Here is a 21826-nt window from a genome sequence, read left to right on the forward strand (position 1 = left end):
AGATGGTGGATAATAATTCATCACACCTTGAAAGTTTCAATGCTGCTGCTGCTGCTGCTGGAATGAAAACCAGGTTCACTTGACAGGTGTTCCATTGCCACTTGCTATTGTTCGAGGTGATATAAACCTTCCTTTCCTGCATGCTTTGAATATTCTTTTGTTTACAAAATCAGCAGTGCTCAGCCTTCAGTGTGCTATACCATGTTCTTTTAGGAAAAGCCTATGTGAATAGAAAACAATTTAATTTCTGTACCTGTCCATCACATCTTTTGTTATATAGACAATTAAAATAATTTTTGCTAACTCTATCATACATTCCCTTTGCCAAATCAAATCCAAAGTTTAAAAGTAAATTTCTAAGGCAGACATTCTGACCCAGCAATGAAGAATAAAACTGAAAATTTTGTTTCAAAAATCAGCTAAACAGGTTTGCATGCCTAAAAACCTTGTTTGCTAGTGCAAATCCTCTAAGAAGATACACTTTATTGCTTTAAGGAGATTCACAGGATGTGGAAAATGACCTTTGAAAATCTATTCTCCCAACTTTCTCCAGGAACCAGGCACAGGTATGGTGAGGACAAGAGCAGAACTGGGGCCTCTAACAAGGATGTGTATGAAGACAGATTCAGGTGGAAGGCTTGATAATGCACAGCGAGAAGCTAGAAGTCTACATTGTCATGGAAAGAAGCAAGAAAATTCAATCTGCTTTTATTCATGAAAAGTCTTTCCCATTATGAACTTGGAAATCAACTATGAAGATTGGGAGATAAACTTTGACAAAGGTTTAAAAAAATAAGCTCTAAAAATGCAAGTGATACATAGACAAGGACAGAATTTTTGGAGGAAAAACAGAGGCAACTACAATAAAAGGACTCTTACCCACTTCTTCTAGAGAGGCAAAGCTTCATGTTCATTTTCATTTAGAATTTCCCAGTGGGATTGAGTGCCCGTTGCCCACTGTGGTAAATGTATCAATATTGGGGCCTTTCTTAGCTCCATTTCCTTCTCTATCTAATGTCCTTACTCCCTTATCGGAACTTCCTTGGATCCTCTCCAAAGAAACTACTTGCCTTCAAATCCTTATCTCACTCTCTGCACCTGAGGAATTCCAACCTGAGACAACCTGTGTACCCATGGGTTCCTCTCTGCTATAAGAATACGTTATTTCTGCATTTTCTTCAGTGAGAGTGATGAGTAAGGATCAGTATAAAACTCTGAGAACAGAAGAGAGCTGTAGACTTCCCAAGAAAGGGCTCCTACTACAGGTGGAGCTGTATCACGCTATGTGATGGATTCCCAGGGTTGCCATGACAAATAACCACAACTTTGGTGCCTTAAAGCAAGAGGAACTCACTCTCATACAGTTCAGGAGTCTAGATGTCCACAAGGAAGGTGTCAGCGGGGCCCGGCTTCCCCTTAGCCTCCTGGGGAAGCAAATCTCCTTGCTTCTTCCTAGCTGCTGGTGGTTACCTTTAATTCTTGGTGTTCCTTGGTTTGCAACTGCATCACTCCAGTCTGTCTTGGTCTTCACATAGCCTGCTCCTAGTATGCGCCTCTGTATCTTCACATGACCTTCTTATATGAATACCATTATTGGATTAGGGACACACAGCACCATCCCCCCAATACACTTAGGTCCTCATCTTAAGTTGATTACATTTGCAAAAGCTTTATTCCTAAGTGTCACGTTCACAGGTACCAGGAGTGTGGACTTTAAATGTATTTTGGGGGGAACACAAGTCAAACCACAATATGCTGCATCCACCAGCTAGACAGAAAAATCAAGTCAAGTTGCTCACCCATGCACAACAAATACAATAACAATAATAATGATAGTGATGATGATAATTTTTAAAAACTACTCTAATCAGGAATAAGCTCTTAGCACAGTTAAGATACACGTAAAACTCATGGCCAGGGCTTTCTAGCTCCTACACACGACTGTTCTTTATTTGTCTTCCTAGACTATGGTCAGTAATATCTGCTCTGAGAATTCTGGGGCTGCCTGGGTTCGTTATTGCCCTCTCTCCTGAGCAGTGAGAGTAATTTGAACAAGACAAGCCCCTCCCCAAATGAAGTGAGGACCAAAAGCACCAGTTCATCGACCCCTCGCAGTCCCTGACCTTAGCAGAGTCCTGTTTCAGCTTGCTCTGAGACACACAAGCAGCCCAGAAGAAAACAGCCGCATGACATTTTTCACCACTGGCCTCTTGTACCTGAGTGTGTCAGTTGCGAAAGGCAATCCCACTCTCATTTTTACAAGTACATTTGGTTTACAGATTAAATGCTCCCAGATTCTTTAGTAATTTAAAAACAAGTCATGATATTTGAGTCAAATAAATGTATATACATCTTCTTTGATGCAATTTCTCTTTTGATTTCTAAGGAGAAGGCATTGACAAAGAAAATGAAAGGTTATTGAACAACCAGAGCAAACCGTCCATCACTAATTATCTGAAAGCCCAAAGAGCCAGCATCCTGATTAGCACAAGCCTGGAAAAAGCACAGAGTAAAACTGGACATTTATTCTTCAATTAGACTGCAGAGTGATTACTGCCTTCCAGATGTACTGGGGAGCAACCCTTCAACTTCTTCACTCCTTGAGCACAAAACTAATTTAAAAGACAAAAGTGCGCCCACTCAGGGTCTGCAAACATGGCCTCAAAACACTCTAGCAGGGAAGGCACTCCTAAGCGTCTTCAGCTTTTAGCTCCTAATCAAATTAGTCTTTTGGTGATATAAAAACAAAAAGAGCAGCTTGCAAAATTATACAAGGGATTGTCAAAATGTTCATAAAAGTGCATATTATGAAAACATGATGCATGGATTCCATTTTTCATGTCAAAAGAAAAAAACCTCAACTTTAAATTCCATTTTTTTTTTCGACAAGCAGAGTGGACAGTGAGAGAGAGACAGAAAGAAAGGTCTTCCTTTTGCCGTTGGTTCACCTTCCAATGGCCGCCGCGGCTCGCACACTGCTGCTGGCACATTGCGCTGATCCGAAGGCAGGAGCCAGGTATTTATCCTGGTCTCCCATGGGGTGCAGGGCCCAAGTACCTGGGCCATCCTCCACTGCACTCTCAGGCCATAGCAGAGGGCTGGCCTGGAAGAGGGGCAACCAGGACAGAATCCGGCGCCCCAGCCAGGACTAGAACCCGGTGTGCCGGCGCCACAGGCAGAGAATTAGCCTAGTGAGCCGCAGCGCCAGCCTAAATTCCATTTTCTACAAACTCTTTGAAGCCCCCTCTTATAGGTGGCCCTATCTCAACTACTTAAAAATGTACACAACAGCAATAAAGATAGAAGAAAATTCAATAAATTACTTTGAGAATGGGATTGTGTTTTAGTACCTTCTTTTCAATACTTGTATATTTTCTAAGATTTCTACAATGGGTATATGTTGATAATAATTTATCATTAATGGTTTGACAAGTGTTGGATGCTCATAATGCACCTGACACTCTGTCAAGAGAACTGCATATGTTGTGTCATTGAATTCTGAGCAAAAGAGACAAGAAAAGAATCCATGTAGCAGGGGCATTCATTTGGCACAGCAGTTAAGATGCTGCTTGGGGTTCCCATCCTATATTGGAATGCTTGAAGGTTGCTCCACTCTGCATTCTAGGTTCCTGATGTTGTCTATCCTTGGATGCAACAGATGATGGCTCAAATACTTGGGTCCCTGTGCCACACTGGAGAACTGCATTAATTCCCACCTCCTGACTTCCTGGCTGTTACAGGCATCTGGGGATTGAAGCTTTGGATGGCAGATCTTTCTGTCTCTCTGCCTTTCCAATAAAATAAAAATAGCTATATATTTTAATGGTGGAAGTATTATCCCCTTTATGTAACTTACTTAGGAGTGATATATGGTATTCAGAATTTATGCCTAAATCCACATAATTTCATCATCTCTTATATACTGTTTTTATAATTTGAGGGGAGAAAAGACTATTATAAAAATATTTTGATAGAAAAATAATGGAATCAACTTTTGATAGAAAAACAATGGAATCAATAGTGAAACTCACTTCCTAAACTATGACGAAAAATAACTGATACATTTGGAGAAGATAAAAATTGGTCAGTATAGAAACTCACATTACCAGCCACAGTACCTTATCCAGTGCCTGAAAACCAGGGGTCATAAGAGGTAGATTCCACAGCTCTTGGAGGAGAGCCAGTAAAATGATCTGCATCTGAGTCAGCCTCACTACTCACAAAGTTTTATGACTTCAGTCCATTACTTGCTCTTTCTGAAATTCCATGTTTTCATTTGCTCATTCATCTGTGCATTATTTCAACAAACATTTCTTTTGTGCCTAATATATTGGGCATTATCCAGGCTTGGGGGGAGGTGTGTGAGTGTGAGTGTGGATCTCCAGGAAGCTCACTACCTCACCTATGAATAAAGACAGCAATTTCAGTTGAGGTCATTGCAAGAACTTCACGAAAGAATGCAAAGCACCTCACACAGCACTTGACAATCAGGCATTCAATACATTTTACCGCTAGTATCATTGCAGTTTTTACAGCTATACACTGGAATTTATATCCAGTTGACTGAATATGAAAATATTGGACTCTATAATCTTGTAATTACTCATCAGCACCAGCCCCGAAAACACCTTGGCTTTTACAAGAGAGCCATGAGGCTCCACTCAACATTGGATTTCACCGCAGCAGGCCTGGTACTGGGCCTGTCACAGAGGTCTGCACAAATTTCCCCTATCCCCTATGTGAGAAATACTTCTCTTCACCGGCTACTACTTGAAGCTGTCTGGAGAGGTGATGTGGGCAACTCCTGGTTCCTGCCTTCTTCAAAGCTCTCTTTTATGCTAAAATCAAGCACTATGGTCTCTCACCTGGCTTCCCCGCCTCTTGTAAAGGTGGATTGATGCATGTATAGCTGTTTAAATTGGTGTCACTGTGGGGAGACGACTGGTGGAGGATCTTACTCAGCCGTCATCAACTTAGTCTTGTTTATAACACCCTCTCCATCTGCAGCAATGAGGGATTAATCATTTCCCAAAGCACTCATTCCTTCATATAAAACTCTAACAATTCAGAGCTCCTCCTAACACTGAGCTGAAATCTACTCTCTTCAAGCAGTATCCATTGGCTCTAACTTCATGCTTCAGTGGAATTTTGTACGCTCATTCTTCTTCCCCATGACCATTTTTTTTTTTTTTGACAGGCAGAGTGGACAGTGAGAGAGAGAGACAGAGAGAAAGGTCTTTCTTTGCTGTTGTTTCACCCTCCAATGGCTGCCGCGCCCGGCGCGCTGCGGCCAGCACACCGTGCTGATCCGATGGTAGGAGCCAGGTACTTATCCTGGTCTCCCATGGGGAGAAGGACCCAAGTTCTTGGGCCATCCTCCACTGCCTTCCCGGGCCACAGCAGAGAGCTGGCCTGGAAGAGGGGCAACCGGGACAGAACCCGGTGTGCCGGCGCCGCAGGGCGGAGGATTAGCCTAGTGAGCCGCGGCGCCGGCCCCCCATGACCATTCTTCAGATATTCAGAAACACCTTCCATTTTTCCTCTTCTCCCTCTTCACCAAGATTTCATTCTGGTAATACAAAGTAATCTCATTTTTCTAATTTGAATAACATTGTCTTGAATCCCTATTCTTTTCCTACTTGGTTCCAGTAATCAGTCTAGTTTGTTTACAACACTTTTAAAAGAACTACATACAATGCCACAGGTGTATTCTGAAGAGTCAGTGTTGAATTTCATCATTGCCATCCTTGTCCTAGATCTTATACTTCTGTTTATGTGGTTCAATAGCAAATTGGCTATTATATTCCAACTACTTCACGCTGCTGACTCACATGGTATTAGCTGTAATTATGATTAAGGCCTTTACATCTTTTTTACAGGTGCCACTATGAATCCACATGTTCAACATCCTATTTCTGTGCCTCGTTTACGTAAGTTTTTTCCTTGTTAGACTAAGAGACAAGGCTTTTTAAATTCATTCTGTCATTTCAGTGTATTCTATTCTTGCACAGTCCCATTGTATCATCAAAAGTCCTCTCAAGTTAATGAGTAAAAATAGATAACAAGCAGCGAAGAGAAAAGATCTGAAATTCTGCTCGCCACACCTAGACTTGTTTCTTGGTTGCCATCAGTTCACACATTAGTGGTTTGTGGGCAGGGTCGATTCAACCTCTTGGGAATTCAATGAATGGAAATACTTTCCAGTCCAGGTGCTCCCCCCAGGATTCCTCCTCCCATATTCTCAGAGAGATCACAGCAGGTGCTTTGCAGACATCCAAATATTCCTTGACTGTTGTGCAGTCCAGATCACTAGCATGGGAACCTGGTGCCCCAGGCATCTTCTGTGAAAGGTAAGCAAAGCCCCTGGTTTCCTTATTGCTTTCTTTCCTTACCCTGAGAAAAATTTCTCTCACTAATGCTCCTCTTTGTGCTGCTAAAGTCAAGATTTACCGCTATCCATTCAGTGCCAGCTTCCTAGGCATATGGCTTATGTGCAGTCTACACTCACATGGGCCCACACTCAGCCGAATGCTCTGCTGTCACCATTTTGAAATTCTTCACACTTCTATTTATTCATACAATTTTTGATTTTTCTAAGTGTGGACTTATATCAAATAGTAAACATAAAACGCCATGACAGATTTAGATAAACACTATAGAAGAAAGGAAAAACTTTATATATTAATGTCTGTTTGGGGAAGCAAGAGAGAGACAGTAAACACGAGAGCAAACTCCAATATGCTTATAAACTCCCAAATGCTCACAACTTCAAGGAGGCTGGAAACTCAATCCAAGCCCCCCAGGTGAAAGGAATCCACCTCACTGAGACATCACCACTGTTTCTGAGTCCGCACTAGCAGGAATCTGGAGTCAGGAGACAGATCTGGAGTTGAACCAGGTACTCCAATGTGGGACACAGACATCCCAATCAGCATCTTAACCACTAGACTGAGCATCCACCCTGATTATTTTTAAATTTTTAATGGAAATTTTGCCCTGCTTTCTGAACAAGGAGAACTGTGTTGTCATTCTGCGCTGGGACCACAAGTAGTACAGCTTCTCCTATTCCCACAGTGAATAATTCAAGATGATTAACAAGTACAGCAAGGGCTCCTCTGGTGGAATAGATGTCTAACCACTCACTTGTGGCACCACCACAGGTGGGTGCCAAGTGGTATGCAGAACTGTGGCACACAGGCTGAATATTTTCTTTGCTGCTTTCTGCTCTGTTGTCATTGTTTCCTGTGAAAACTGCAATATTGCAAAGTCCTGTGACAGCACTGCACAACTTTAGACCTGTGCCACTCCAGTCATACTTGCCATGCTCCAAACTGCCACACTACATCAAACCATCTTTGCTCTTTCCTAGTTCTAGACTTGGAAAACAAAAATATGATATTTTCAAAGAAAATCTAAAGTGAAGATTCTATTTGAGACTTGTAAATGTTAAAGACATAATTAACGAATTTACCATTTTCCACAGAGACCATGCTAATAACAGAACAATTACATCTCCATTTTTTTTTCATTTCATGCTTAGAAGAGTTTCTGGTTGAAGAAATGTGGTGTGCCATATCCTTTTCGAAAAGCAAGGGGAGGGTGATAATATGCCGATCCTCTAACGTAGTTCACAGAGCTTCCTTTCCAAAGACATTGGTTGCTATTGATGTTCTTGCTTTTGGGGACTTTTAACTGAAATGCAATCAAAACAAGAAAACTCTGATTCTTTTTCCTTCTGAAGTAAATGCAGACCATCACTGTGAGAGCTGCAGCCTGCAGAAGGTTAAGTGTAATCTCAGTCTCCATGTTGTTTCCTAATTTCCCGATTGGCTCAAACCTGCTGCTTAGTCCTAACTTTTCATCTTGGGCCTACCCAGATTTTAAACTACAATCACTAGAAAATCAGATTCTCTTCACTCTTTATGAATATCTTTATCTGTGACATTTCCTCCAACTATAATCCTCTTTAATATTTTAATTCAATGTCCATTGCTATGAAATTGTCATCCTTTTCACTACAAAGTTTTCTACATTGTTGTTTTCAAACTTTCCTTTGTAAATGATATATCTGTGGCAATCATATTGAATCTCTGCTTTATATTTATAGAAAATCCATAGTTTAAATACAGCAATGGCCAATTAGAAAAGTTCTAGCCTTGTACCTCTAGAAAGGGTTGAGATTGATTCAGCATGACGATAGTCAAAACAACAGTCAGAACGATAGTCCTGAGTTCAAATTCTGTTTTTTCTCTTCAAATACATGATTTTGAAAAATCCTGTTACCTTTGCAAACAAGCATGCTTACTTGTGAAATGACACTATTCACCCACTAGGTGTATTGTTAGTGTGAAATTCTTTATTATATACAGTGAATGCTTGGCACAGGGTAAGCAGTCACTCAGTAATATTGGAAAGCCCTCCACCACTACTTGCTCGATTATTCATTGTATTAATTCAAGTCAGTGCTACCAATAGGAGGCGCCATCTACTCCAAATAAAACTTGCAGAAGCATATAGAGATTTTTATGTCTAGGAAGGCTGTTGAATCTTAGTGAAACAGAGGATGTTAGTGAGAAGTGAAGTGAAAACAGCTGCTTAGTGTGTTAACCAGGGCCCAGGATGTGCCAAGAATGACCTCATGGTTTCTCAGTCTACGGCACGAAAGAGAAAAGTGTACATTTATTCTGAGTATCCCTTACGGAATATCCTGACTTCCTCACTCCTGTTGGTTGGTCTTTCTAAATCCCTAGTGACCTGGAGCAGATTAAAAGTTACAGGACACAGATAAAATTTATATGACAGTCTCATGCATCGTTTCTCACCTCGATGACCTCAGTACCTAGAATGCTATTTTTTCTAACGTGAAGCAACACCAGAGAATTTAACAGGTTGTCTTTATTTTGCTTATTTCTCCAAAAATCCTGCTGTTCAAACTTTTTGGCCTTTCAGCCAAAGAAATTATTTCTCAGGGATATATAAAAGTGTCAATGTTACCAGGCGGTCTGATGATGCATGGCATACTCTTGCTAGAGCAAAGGCGATGGAGAAGGTATTGCTTTGAATCAAACACTGACACAAAGCCAAAAATCACAGCATGTAATACATTCTCTAGTGGAATAGGTTACAGACGCATGAGGAATTGTGATAATGCATGTATGAGATACATTCCACACATCAGGAGAGCCAAACCAAGTTTTAAGATGAGAACTTGAAGGATCTCCTAGAATTGTCCTCATGTTCGCTAAGCTGCAATTTTGAACTCAAATATACTGCATGTATGTTTGAGGTGCTAAGTGGGAAAGACTAAAGAAACATGCTCATCCTTAGTTTGGCTAACTGCCATTTAATTTTTGGAGTTCAGCTCAGCAATTATTTTCTTCAAGAAGCCTTTGTGATCCTCACTGCAACCATCAACACCACCCTCCACCACCCACCACCTCACAACTGCCAACACCACCTTGGCCTCCTTCACCATCACCCTACCACCATCATTGCCTCTTGCACCACCACTGCCACCACACCACTACCATCACTGCAGATCACTGTAGTTAAGCAGTTTTCGCATGCCTCTTTCAAGGCAATAGTACTCTGTAGTTGTCACTTGCTAATCTCTCTCTAGATTTAGTTCTTGCAGTAAAGGACTTATTTATCTTGCTTCCCCAGTGCCTAATAAAGAGCCTACTGTATAAAAGGTACTCAACAGATGTTTGCTAGATGAATGAAAAAAGCTAAAAACAGAATTACTTTTCAGATATATTTGCAATATGAAGATGCCTTCTTTTTAACAAATGACAGCCATTCTCAATTTCATGCTTAGAGCACTACTAAAGGAGCAATTTTCTCAATAGCACCCTAGCGACCAGAAAGAGGTAAGGTAGCTAATTCCAAAAGTAATTTCCAGGCAGAGTTTACTCACAGGAAAGGTATGTCTAAATACTTCCTAGTATAGGATAGGGAGAAGCAAATTAACTCAGTAGGCCATGTCTCTCCAGACTCTGCAAAACTGATATATTGTGGTTGTTATTTGTTGGAAGCCAGTTATGAAAATCTGTTGTAAAGAAATCTCATTCCCCCATTGCCTTACTTATGACTCAGATGGATTTCTATACATAGAAGTTCTATACATGGAAAATTTTGTTTGATTCTAACATGGATTATCAAACTGTTCACAAATGATCCTCGAACAATACAGAGGGAAAAATGGAGTTGTTTTGTTTTTTCCTAAAAGTTGTTTCTTTTCTTTGTGAGACTTGCATATATTTTGTTTATTTGTATCTACTTAGAAGGCAGAGAAAGATAGCTGAGCAGCTGGCAACCAGGAACTCAATCCAGGCCTCCCATGAGTGACAGGAACCTGAATCCTTGAGCCATACCTGTTGCCTCTCAGGCTCTACAATTGGCAGGAAGCTGGAGACAGGATCTAGAACTGGGAATCAAACCAAGGGGCTCCAAAGTGTGATGCAGGTGTCTTAACGACAAGGATAAATGCACTCTCTCACTTGCATTTTTTTTTTATCTGACAGATAGAATTGACAGTGAGAGAGAGAAAGAAAGGTCTTCCTTCCGTTGGTTCACCCCCAAAATGGCCGCCACGGCCAGCACGCACCGCGCCGATCCAAAGCCAGGAGCCAGGTGCTTCCTCCTGGTCTCCCATGCGGGTGCAGGGCCCAAGCACTTGGGCCATCCTCCACTGCTCTCCCGGGCCACAGCAGAGAGCTGGACTGGAAGAGGAGCAACTGGGACTAGAACCCGGTGCCCATATGGGATGCCGTCGCTGCATGCGGAGGATTAACCAAGTGAGCCACGGTGCCAGCCCCCTCACTTGCATACTTTTTAAAGACATTATAAAGAACAAGAAAAAGGGAAGAGGAAAATAGAAAGATATGAAGAGAGAAAATGACAAAAACTTTTAAAATACACATGTATTCATATACCAAACACCACATCTATCTTATTTTCAAAAAGAAGTAATTTCTGAGTTTGTAACTTCCAGTAACTTGAAACTCACATGTTCTTTCTGGTACTAATTTTGCTACTAAAAATATGACATTAAAAATGTGACCTTGACTTTCTATTCTCTTTTCCATTAGCTTGGGGAGGTGATTTTTTTTACCCCAATATCCCTTTATATTCTGTAATTTTCTTAAAATTCTGCCAATCACTACCAAGTGTTACCTGTTTTCTCACCTGTCTCTCTCTCTCTCCCTCTGAAGACCAAAGTCCTTGGCAAGGAGAATGGATCTACAAATGAGCGTCTACCCAGGGATCTCAAGAATATTTTTTAAACTCACACAGTAAGAGAGAAGAAGCTTTCCTCTGCTGCCACACTCAGGGAGAGTTATAGGCACAATAACTACGTTTGAATTTTAAAACCTTTATCAGTCTCATTCCCCCAGGGTTTAATGTTAATCTCATTCCCATAATTCAACATCTTCCAACAAAAAGAAAGTAAGACAGACAGGCAGAGTTACACAGCTCTCCTGGCTATTGTTGTCACCTATTCCTTTAGCTTCTGTATTCCCAGAGGAAGGATAAGTCCTGCTAAAAATAACCCATGCATTTACTTCCCATCCAGCAGCACTAAGCAGGGAGAATCTTATCAATTCCCACTGCAGCCCTTTCCTCACCTTGGAGCAATGAGAATGCAAGAAGAAGGTGAGGAGAGGGAAACTACGGGAAAAAGGAAATAAAAGGTTGATTTGGCTTTTCAAATATAGAATAACACACACTGGAGCACCAGGATTTTGTATTTTATTTACCATATTTCGCTTCCCTAGTTAATATTAATAAAAGGCTTCTTTTTTTTTAGTTTCTAACCAATTTCAACTGACAAAGCATCTCCCCATCCACTCTCTACCCCCAAGAAAAATCAAAATCAGCAGAGAAAGTGGCCCAGGAAGCTGAGATAAAGACCTGTAGATCTGGGCAGAGAGGAAACTCAGACTCTTACCACGTGACGGAATGACACATGTATTATTTCCTTCCCTCCTTAGTGCTCCTTTTATATTTGCTCCCTCAAAGCCAATGTTCTGCAATATATTGAGTAATGTGAAGCTCCTAAACACAGAACTTTGTATGTGAGCAGCTCACCGCATGTAAAAGTTTATCAACAGTACACAAAGTAATGGAATTGGGAAAATATTTATCAGAGATGTGATATTTAGCAAATTTTCTCTTTGGTAAGTGTATCATTCTGTAGAACTGTATTTTTTGCAATGGAAATATATAAATGCCACTCTGATAATTACGGCCTTTTAAAGTTTTCATTCATCTCAAAGGAAGAAATAGTTTCCATCTTTATGTAACAATATGAACAAAGGATCCCTTGAAGATCCCACATGGAATTAACCCAGCAAAATATAGTGGTATATATTCTCCAAATAAGAATCCCCCATTGTCCACTTCTATGCTGTAAGTATTCCTATTATGGCCAATCTCATGAAACCAGTGGCTTAACCAGTGGCTTTAAAAATTGCTGATAGCAATTGCCTCTGTAAGACAGTATGAACAAATGCAAGCCAACTCCAGCACACCAGAATTATATAATTGAACAGCTGAAGAATTATTTTCAGGAAGTAAATACAGTTCATCATTTCTTCCTTCTAGGTTGTTAACCACTGGTTCCCTGAAAATGCCATCAGAATAACCTCTTGAAAAATCTGAGTGGAGATTATTGATTGCAGTAAGAGAAAGCAATGCCTTGAATAATTAGTATTAGCTCAGAGAAGGGAGACAAAAGATAGACCATTTATAAGATTGAGGAGGTCTGAGTTAAGCAGTTTTTTATAAGGAAAGGAGTTTGGGGAAAGATAAGTTTCTGACACAATAGATCAGGAATGGTAAATACAGAAAACTAAGGGTTTCAACATGAATCTTGAGGAATTGTCATGTGATGCTATTTACTATCCTGAAAAAGACCTCTTTATTCTAATGAGGGTAAATTGAGGAGCCTAGAGTTCAGCTCAGAAGACTGTGGAAAAGTTCATGAAACAAACAATGAAGTTATTTACAACCTTATTCTCCTGGGCAAGTTCCCTGGAATATTAAAAATCATAAGTTCAAATAGGAAAATTATTTGAATGAACACAACCAAATTAATAATGTTCTCTGTCGTTGTGCCTGGTTTTGGTTCCCAGAAACAAAGGCTCATGAACCTACAGTCTTTTCTGCATGTGATGGATAATTTTCCTACAGGATTAGGAAAGGGCTATACACTGTTTTTCCCAATGCTTTGGGGATATTCATAGGTAATGAATATTTTAAGACATGTACAAGGCCTGAGAAGTATTCTGGAGTTCCAAAGTAGAGAAAAAAAATCATAAGGTACAGGTCAGTTGATATTTGTTTTAATCAGAGGATTTACAGATGGTCTATCCACAGAAATGATGCAAAATATGTGTGCCTCTGACTTTTCTCATCTTTGTGGTATATACTTGTCCCCATTAAAAGATTTTTCAGCACAGATTCCCACTAACATATAGTGCTGAAAATTTTGTGTGAAATAATTGTTATTTCATTTGTTGGTTCAGCCTACCAGTCATTCACCAACCAAATAAGTATAGAGTGCTTATTAATTTTCAGACTGATATGCATGCAGCCACCAAGATGGATTTTTCAGGAATATTCAAGATGTTGACTAAAAAAAGAGAAAACAAAGATGCAGAACATTCTAGCCATTGGTTACAGAATCTCCATTACTCATGAACTTTTTGTTTTAAAAGGTTTTTATTTATTTATATGGAAAAAGCAATATCTCAAGCTTCCCTGCTCTGAAATAGTGGTCATATGCTTTCATTTTAGTATAGAACAATGCATTTTTCATTTCCCTAAGGGTATTGTTAGGTATTGTTAATTACAATAGAAATGAAAAGATGCACATATACAAATATCTGTGTGTACAGTATTTTTAACTGGAAAAGATGAGAAAACAGGCATTATATGCTAGAACTTTTACTCACTTCAACAAAAGCAAGGTTTCTGATTGAAAAGGAGAAACCATGCAACCTGTGAAAGAGTCCTATGATACAACAGTAAGTATGAAGAGAAAGGAAAAATTATTAACAGAATGTTGTGTCCATGGCAAGGTTGCAGGGTGGGGCAATATATAGTTAAGGGTGGGGCAATATATAGTGTCAATTCCAGGTGCCCTTAAATGTTTATTCATGGTTAGAGAAACAGGTGTCAGTTTGAGAAAATTAGGTTGAACGCAGCAAAATTATTTGAATAAATTCTGCCCCACCAAAGTTTCTTAGATTCAAGGTCTCTAAATCTGAACAACACCAAGTGGATGACAAGGTTTCTGAGTGCAAACTGTGTAGTTAAAAGGAGTTTCCAAATATACTTTGTAGATGTGGTGGAGGTGAGGTGATTGGAGTGAGGTGAGTGGATCTAGATGATTATAGTAGAATTAGGCTGTAATTAAAACTGATCACTCTAGAGTAAAAGACTCAAGAGGGAGATAAGTCTTGCTGACACTAAATGTTCTCTCTCATAGCTCTGTGGTCAATTGAAATCCCTCTGAATCACTTCACCTCCACTTAGAAATATACAGCCATAAGAATAAATTGCAGGGCCATACACATTCTTACCATGTGTTTCATTACTTACCAAGCTTGCCAAAGGCTGGCCCTAAGAATAAGCAAGTTGCTTATGGAATAGCTTGGAGAAGGAAGTATTATTTAAGTTTCATGCCTTCATATTTTTTACTTTAAAAATGAATTTTAATGATAGGTTATTAATTTGAAATGTCTTTGGAATACTAAAGAAGACTTATGAAAGGTTCTGGGCAGGATTTCTGAAACCTGGTGTTAGCTTTGGAACCTGGTGTTAGCTTTTTAGTATCTCGGGAATAAATTACTGAATAAATTTAAAATTAAACTTTGACTATCTGACATATCATTAATAAAACATACCACATCCAGCCATACAATTTTAAAATTTTATTCACAAAACACACACACACATTCTTTCTATTTCAGGAGTCCTAATTTGCCTCCCATATTGTCTATTTCCAGACAGAACCATTTAATCTGATTTCCCCTCCTTTCTGCCTTCATATTCCCTTATTTTAGTTTCTGATATGCTTGATTTCTTGTTTGGCTAGAGATTTTTGACAAGTGATTTTCTGAGAAGGAATACATAGTGGCTAATACAGGTGCCTTATTAAAAGCCAAATCTTGCTTCTTAATGGGGGAATTGTCATTCTCTATTCAATGAGATTTATTCTTAGATGTGACAATCCAGGTATGGGCTCTGTTGCACAATTATATTCTGATAGAAAAGAGATAGATTCTTTCTAAACCTATGCAAAATGGTTTTACTGCTGTTGAAGGCTGAATATTCACTAGAAGTATTTCTGAATTCTGAAGGGTCAATGAATGTCTGGGACCAACAAAATTTTATTACCATTTTAAAAAGCAAAGTCTACTAAATTGAGAGCTGGTGATAGATTACAAAAGAGAGAACAAGTTTTCACATACACACATTAAAAGTAACACCAATAATATTTCAAATTAATGACCCTAAAGTAATTTCGCTTAGTTCATGTATCCTACATATAGTCATGCACCACATAATGACATTTTGGTTGATGATGGGCCACACATACACAATGGTGGTCTCAGATCAGATCACCTAGTACGGTGGTGGAGGTTCTAGTTTGAGTCTGCTGTTCGCACAATGATGAAATTGCCTACACAGGACGTGCATTACTCAGACTCTACCCCTATGAGTAAAAACGCATGATTGTAATTCATTCTTATTCTACTGGATCTTGGGCCAAACAGTCTGCCTTCTACCTTCCTCAAGTAAATCTGTCTCAGACTGAGAAGAGTCCTGTAATTCCTAACTCAGTCCGCCGACGAGATCTAGAAGTTTTCCAAACATGAGAACTCAGAAGTGTATGTCCAAATGCCTCTTCTTTGAAATATCAGCAGCCTCAAGTACCTAGGACAGTCCCAACCAAGAGGCTCTGAGACTGTCCTCCTCTGTTACAAATACACTACATGGGACTGGCCCTGTGGCATAGTGGATAAAGCTGCCACCTGCAGTGCTGGCATCCCATAGGGGCACTGGTCCGAATCCGGCTGCTCCACTTCTGATCCAGCTCTCTGCTGTGGCCTGGGAAAGCAGTAGAAGATGGTCAAGTACTTGGGCCCCTGCACCCACATGGGAGACCTGGAAGAAGTTTCTGGCTCCTAGCTTTGGATTAGTACAGCTCTGGCTGTTGTGGCCATCTGGGAAGTGAACCAGCAGATGGAAGCCCTCTCTCTTTCTGTCTCTCTGCCTCTGCCTCTCTGTAACTCTGCCTTTCAAATAAACAAATAAATCTCTTAAAAAATACATTACATTGGCCTGCAGTTTATAGAAGAGCCTTCAGGCAAACCTCTAAGGGAAGGGAACCTTTTTTAATGATGAAAGTGATGGTAGTCAATTTATTAAGTGACCCAATAGTAACAGAATGAAAGAATATTCTCCATTGGGATACAGTACATAACTATTTTATAAGTGTTTAATCAGTGTTTTCTCTGGGGATAAAACTAATGAGAACATGGATAAATCTCAAAGGCCATCCCATAAAATGCACAGTTTTTGAAATATTTATTTTAATAACCTTTTACCTTTTAGCGAAACTTAACAAGGAAAGGCTAAGCATATCTTTTGATTTGATAATTCCTCTCATATAGCCCTTACCATAGCATCGAGCTAATTGCAAAATATGAAGCATACCAAACATTTATTTCCAACATTCCTCTCTATAAGGTAAAATAATAAATCCTTGTGACTTTTAGGGGAACTCACAAAGGTAGTTTTAGGTGTAAAGACAAACTTATTTTTTAAATAATTTTAGGGTTTGAATTTTGGTAACTAAAACTGAAAGTTATTATTGGAGGATATTTGGTTACTCGATTAAGGCAACAACATCAATGCTGAGAAATAACACTTGTTTATCTATTTAATCAAGTTACAGTAAGGTATTTTAAAATGTCAAATAACATAAAATGACTGTAAAGGATGGTAGCTCTTTCACAAGTAAGGAATCTTCTTTTTGTTTTATTGAAAAATAATTGAGGGGGGGGCCAGTGCTGTGGCCTAGCAGGTAAAGCTGCCACCTGCAGTGCCAACATCCCATATGGACACTGGGTAGAGACCTGGCTGCTCCACTTCCAATCCAGCTCTCTGTTATGGCCTAAGAAAGCAGTGGAAGATGGCCCAAATTCTTGGGCCCTTGCACCCACGTGGGAGACCTGGAAGAAGCACCTGGCTCCTGGCTTTGGATCAGCACAGCTCCGGCCATTGCAGCCAATTGGAAAGTGGACCAGCGGCTGGAAGATATTCTCATTCCCTCTCCTCCCCTCTCCTCCCCTCTCCCCCCTCCTCCCTCGCCCCCCTCTCCCTTCTCCCCCCTCCCCCCTCTCCTCTCTCCTCTCTCCTCTCTGTCCCTTCCTCCCTCCATTGCTCTGCTCTCTCTATGTGTAACTCTTTCAAATAAATAAATAAATCTTTAAAAAATAATTGAGGACATTATAAAAATCAACACAAAACAGAAAATTATTCTAATGAGATATGGAGTCTGCTTATCTGAATGGATTTCACAAAAGAATAACATTTCACATAACTTGTTAGAAGTTCCATGGTTAATTTATGATGTTAACAGAGAAAAAGCTAACTTCTAGTTTTTTACTAATGTATTTTGCAATAAAAGATTCAGAAGGTATTTTTTGTTCCTTAAATTATCTGGTGAGTAAACCCATCAAAGCCAAACAATCTTTGCCAAACATTTTTTTTTTATTTTATCTACTTGAAATGTAGAGTGATGGATGGATGGATGGATGGATGGGGAGAGAGAGAGAATCTGCCACTCATTGGTACACTACCCAAATGCCCACAAGCCCACAGCAACCAGGGCTGGGTCAGTAGTCAGCCAGGAGCAATGAAGTCCATTCCAGTGCCCCACATGAGTGGCGGGGGCACAAGCACTTGAGCCGTCATCTGTTGCCTCCCAGGATGCATCAGTAGGAAGCTCAATTGGCAGTAGCGTTGCTGGAACTTGAACCAGGACTCCCATATGAGATATCAGTGTTTCAAGCAGCACTTAATCCACTGGGCCACAATATCCACCCCTAATACACTCAGTGTCACAGCTTCTTTTCAGATTCAATTATAATTCAAAGGAAATAAAATATGCTTTCCTCAACCCATCTATAGCTTGCTATAGATACCCAAATTTCATCCTTCATTATGCTCCTTCATGTTCTGAAACAAATGGACACTTTAATATATAATTAACCATTTTTTCTTGCGAATAAAAGCACATAGACACAGTTGTATTCCTTTCACAGAAACAGGGCATCAAAAAAGTTTAGCTAGTGTTGCTGCTTGGGATTGACTCTAGGGTGTGTTCACGAGGCTCCCTTCTCCACCCAAGCAACTTCTCCAGGGCAGTGCACCTGGGTCTCCAGTGGGTTATCTCCAAAAGTACCAGAAGAACCATTCTCCAAAAAGTAAATAAAAATCATGATTCTCATGCAAGGCAAAAATGAGCACTTAAAGATTTTTGATAATTCATTCAATAATGAGAGAACCAGTACACATTTTTTAAAAGGCTTAAAGGGGACTTGGGTAATTTAATAAGGGAATTTTGTCAGGATAAAATTGCATAGCTAGACATATAACTCTTTAATGTCTTAAGGGAGATGAGGTATATCCTTTGGGGTTATCTGTTTCACCAAAAAGAAATTATTTTCAACTTTACCAAACATAAGTCTACACAGTAACTTCAGCCACTACAGACTTGTAAAACAGCTTAGTCAGTAGAAAACTCAAGCCCAGCCCTGCACAGAGAAAGCACCTAACAATCTCCTCAACCTATTACCAACTTCTGGATTGTTTTTTGCTGAAAGAGCTTAAGAATGTTTACCATGCTCCAGTGTGTCTTTTTTGAAGGCACTCTGTTTAAAACCTATGAGCCCTTTCAGTGGGCGATGTGGATCTTTGGGGCTGCCTTCAAATCAGGGACACTCCCTGCTATTGTCCAGTGATTGCCTCTCCTTCCTTCTTCCGAAATTCTTACAACAAATGTAATGGTGCCTAAGGAGCCAAATTTATCTTTTCCTTAATGATTTTTACCTCTTAGTATTTTTCCACAAATTTCTATCTCAAAAGTAACCTTTCTTCCCTTCTAATCAGCCACTTGAAAAAATAGTGATTTTTAAATACAGAAAAAAATTATATCTACTATATATAAAAGTTCTTAAATTTTGATTATTATTACTATTATTACTTTGCATAAGCTATCTTCTTTCTCCTCTGGCAACTCAATTTTTACCAAGCATGCGTTCTATTGGTACTGACTATTCATGTTTCTGCTACTGGGACCTTCTGATAAATCATCGTTTTGTTGTTATGGAGCTCGTATCTGTCTCTCTCCAAAACTCCTGACTAGAAGGACTCAGTTCACCGTATGTAGCTGGTTCTTGGCCTGCCAGGGACTGGAAAGTTGAGGATGATACCTGTCTTTCCACTCTGCACAGTGTGATGGGCATCAATCTCACAGGCCAACCTCCTCCCCTGCATCTCTCCCTCCTGAGCTTCATCCAGGTACTGTAATATTGTTTCTCAAGTTCTTACACAGCCCACAAAGAGGAAAATCCCCACTGACTCTCCTCCCCAGAATTCCAAACTAGCCCAAGACCACATTTAGAAGCAGACACCTATAAGTTCCATGAACCAAATGCCTCGTGCTATAAATAGAGCTGGGAGTGGAGGCAGAGGAAGTTGCCATCTTGCAGAATTCTCTACCAGGTGTTATTTTAAATTCTTCTCCCTTCATCCATGTTACCTGAATTCCGTTAGTCCATCCATAACACTGTGTGCCTTAGAAGGGTAGAAGGGAGTGGGTCTGAGGTTAGAAGTTGTTCCTTAAGCAAGTGGGGGGTATGTGAAATCTAAATTGTTTTGATGAGGATGCCTAAACTATGCATCATTTAACTGGAAACATGCAAAGTGGTGATGTCAAGACATCCTGCACAGCCACAGGTCAGGGGCATTCACCCGGAGGTAGCCATGCCACCTGGTGTTTAGCATTCAATTAACAGTTGTTTGAGTTTTTAGATTTGTTGAATTCCTATCCTCCAGAAGACATATTTTTAAAAATGAATAATATCTAAAGTCATATTGAGCAGAATGGAGTCCTTGGTGAAGAGGGAAAAATTACAACTCTGGCTTCCACAGAATGCAGACATTGTTTTGGATTTACTCTCTTGGAAGCCTTTTGGGTTCTATTTGTCTTTCTTCTTACATTACAACTTTTGCTATAGAATGGACCTCAGGCTGCCTCCCAGGGGGTGGGTCCTGGGAAGGCCGGGGCATGGGTGCCTCAGACAGACCAGCACTTGTCCAGGCCTTAAGCAAACATTCTCCTGTGTGCCCTCAGTACAGTGTAACTGGCTGCCCTTCCCTTCCTGTTCACATCCACTGCGTGGTGAAAAGGAATAACCCCAGACAAGTGTGCGGGCTTTGGGACAGGCATCAGAGTCTTCCTGGCTGTTTTGTAATGGTTGTTGTGGTTGTCGGTGTGCTGTTACTTAGTCTCAACCACCTAGGCCTGACTGCTCTAGATTAAAATCATTTTGGCTCACAAAGAGACTAAAATTAAGTGTGGAGCAAAATCTCTTGGCTTTTATAATCTATCTTTGCCTGCATCTCATACAGCTCAGCCTTGCAATCCAGTGCAGAGTTAGGAGAGCACTTACTAATGGCACTCAAGGTAATGGGCCCGACTTCTCTGACGTGGGGAATGATACAGGCTTTAGGGTTACTTGAGGCAACACTAATGGGCCTAAAAAGATTTTATGGCTTCATAAAGAAGAGAGAAACTTGAAGCATTGTCAATATTATTAGAAACACCAAATGCACCCATAGATCTTTCTGCTTTGTTCCTATTTAGTGTCTGATTATTCATAGATGCAATAAGAAAACAAGCCTAGCTGAGTGTTTGAACAGAAGCCTGATCCTGCATTTTTCCCTTTATGAACAGAAAGCATTACTTGCTTCTACTGTCATGGATTTGCATCTTTAATATCTTTTTCCTGTTTATAAAGTGCAAAACATGAAGGAGAAAACAAAAATCAAACGTGGTCTCAGGAACTAGAGATAACCTCTATTAGCATTTTGCTCAAGTGACTTCTCAGTCTTCCATACAAATATAAGTCCTGAATGCAGTGAATTCAGTTACATCTCTATATGTGTTTTATTCAGTGATTTGGACAGGGTGGATGTAGTTTGTAATTTAAAGAAACTAATTTTTTTCAAAATCATATTTGCATTAATATTTTTCTAACTATAAAGTCCAACAGGAGTATAAACATTAACATCCTTTTTAGTTCCCAGTCCTTGTAAGTACAACCTGATAAAAATCTTAAAATATAATTGGCCTATTTTTAATTGTTTTCTTTTTTCTCTTTTTATGCTGGAAATTAGATTTTTACTAGAATATTTCTAAGGCTCTTCATTTTAATCATTTTGTCTACAACATTTTTCTCAAGCTATAGCCTTGGGTAGTTTTTTTTCCAAATCTAACAACTCTATGTCTTTGATTATACACTTAATTATAGTTTCTACTCTATTCACTTAGTCTTATTCTCAAAGATGCCAATTATCCACAGCTTCCACTTCTGTCCCCCAAGTCTATCATTTTCTTTTCATATAATTTTTTCCTGCATAAAATAATCTGTACTAACAATCCCCAGTATGGATTTTAATTCTGCAATGGATTTTTAAATTCATGATATCTTTTCTTATCCTTTTTGATCTTTATCTACTGCCT

Source organism: Oryctolagus cuniculus, chromosome 12, assembly GCF_051225735.1.
Source record: "Oryctolagus cuniculus isolate XC-2025 breed Fujian yellow rabbit chromosome 12, ASM5122573v1, whole genome shotgun sequence".
Taxonomy (NCBI): domain Eukaryota; kingdom Metazoa; phylum Chordata; class Mammalia; order Lagomorpha; family Leporidae; genus Oryctolagus; species Oryctolagus cuniculus.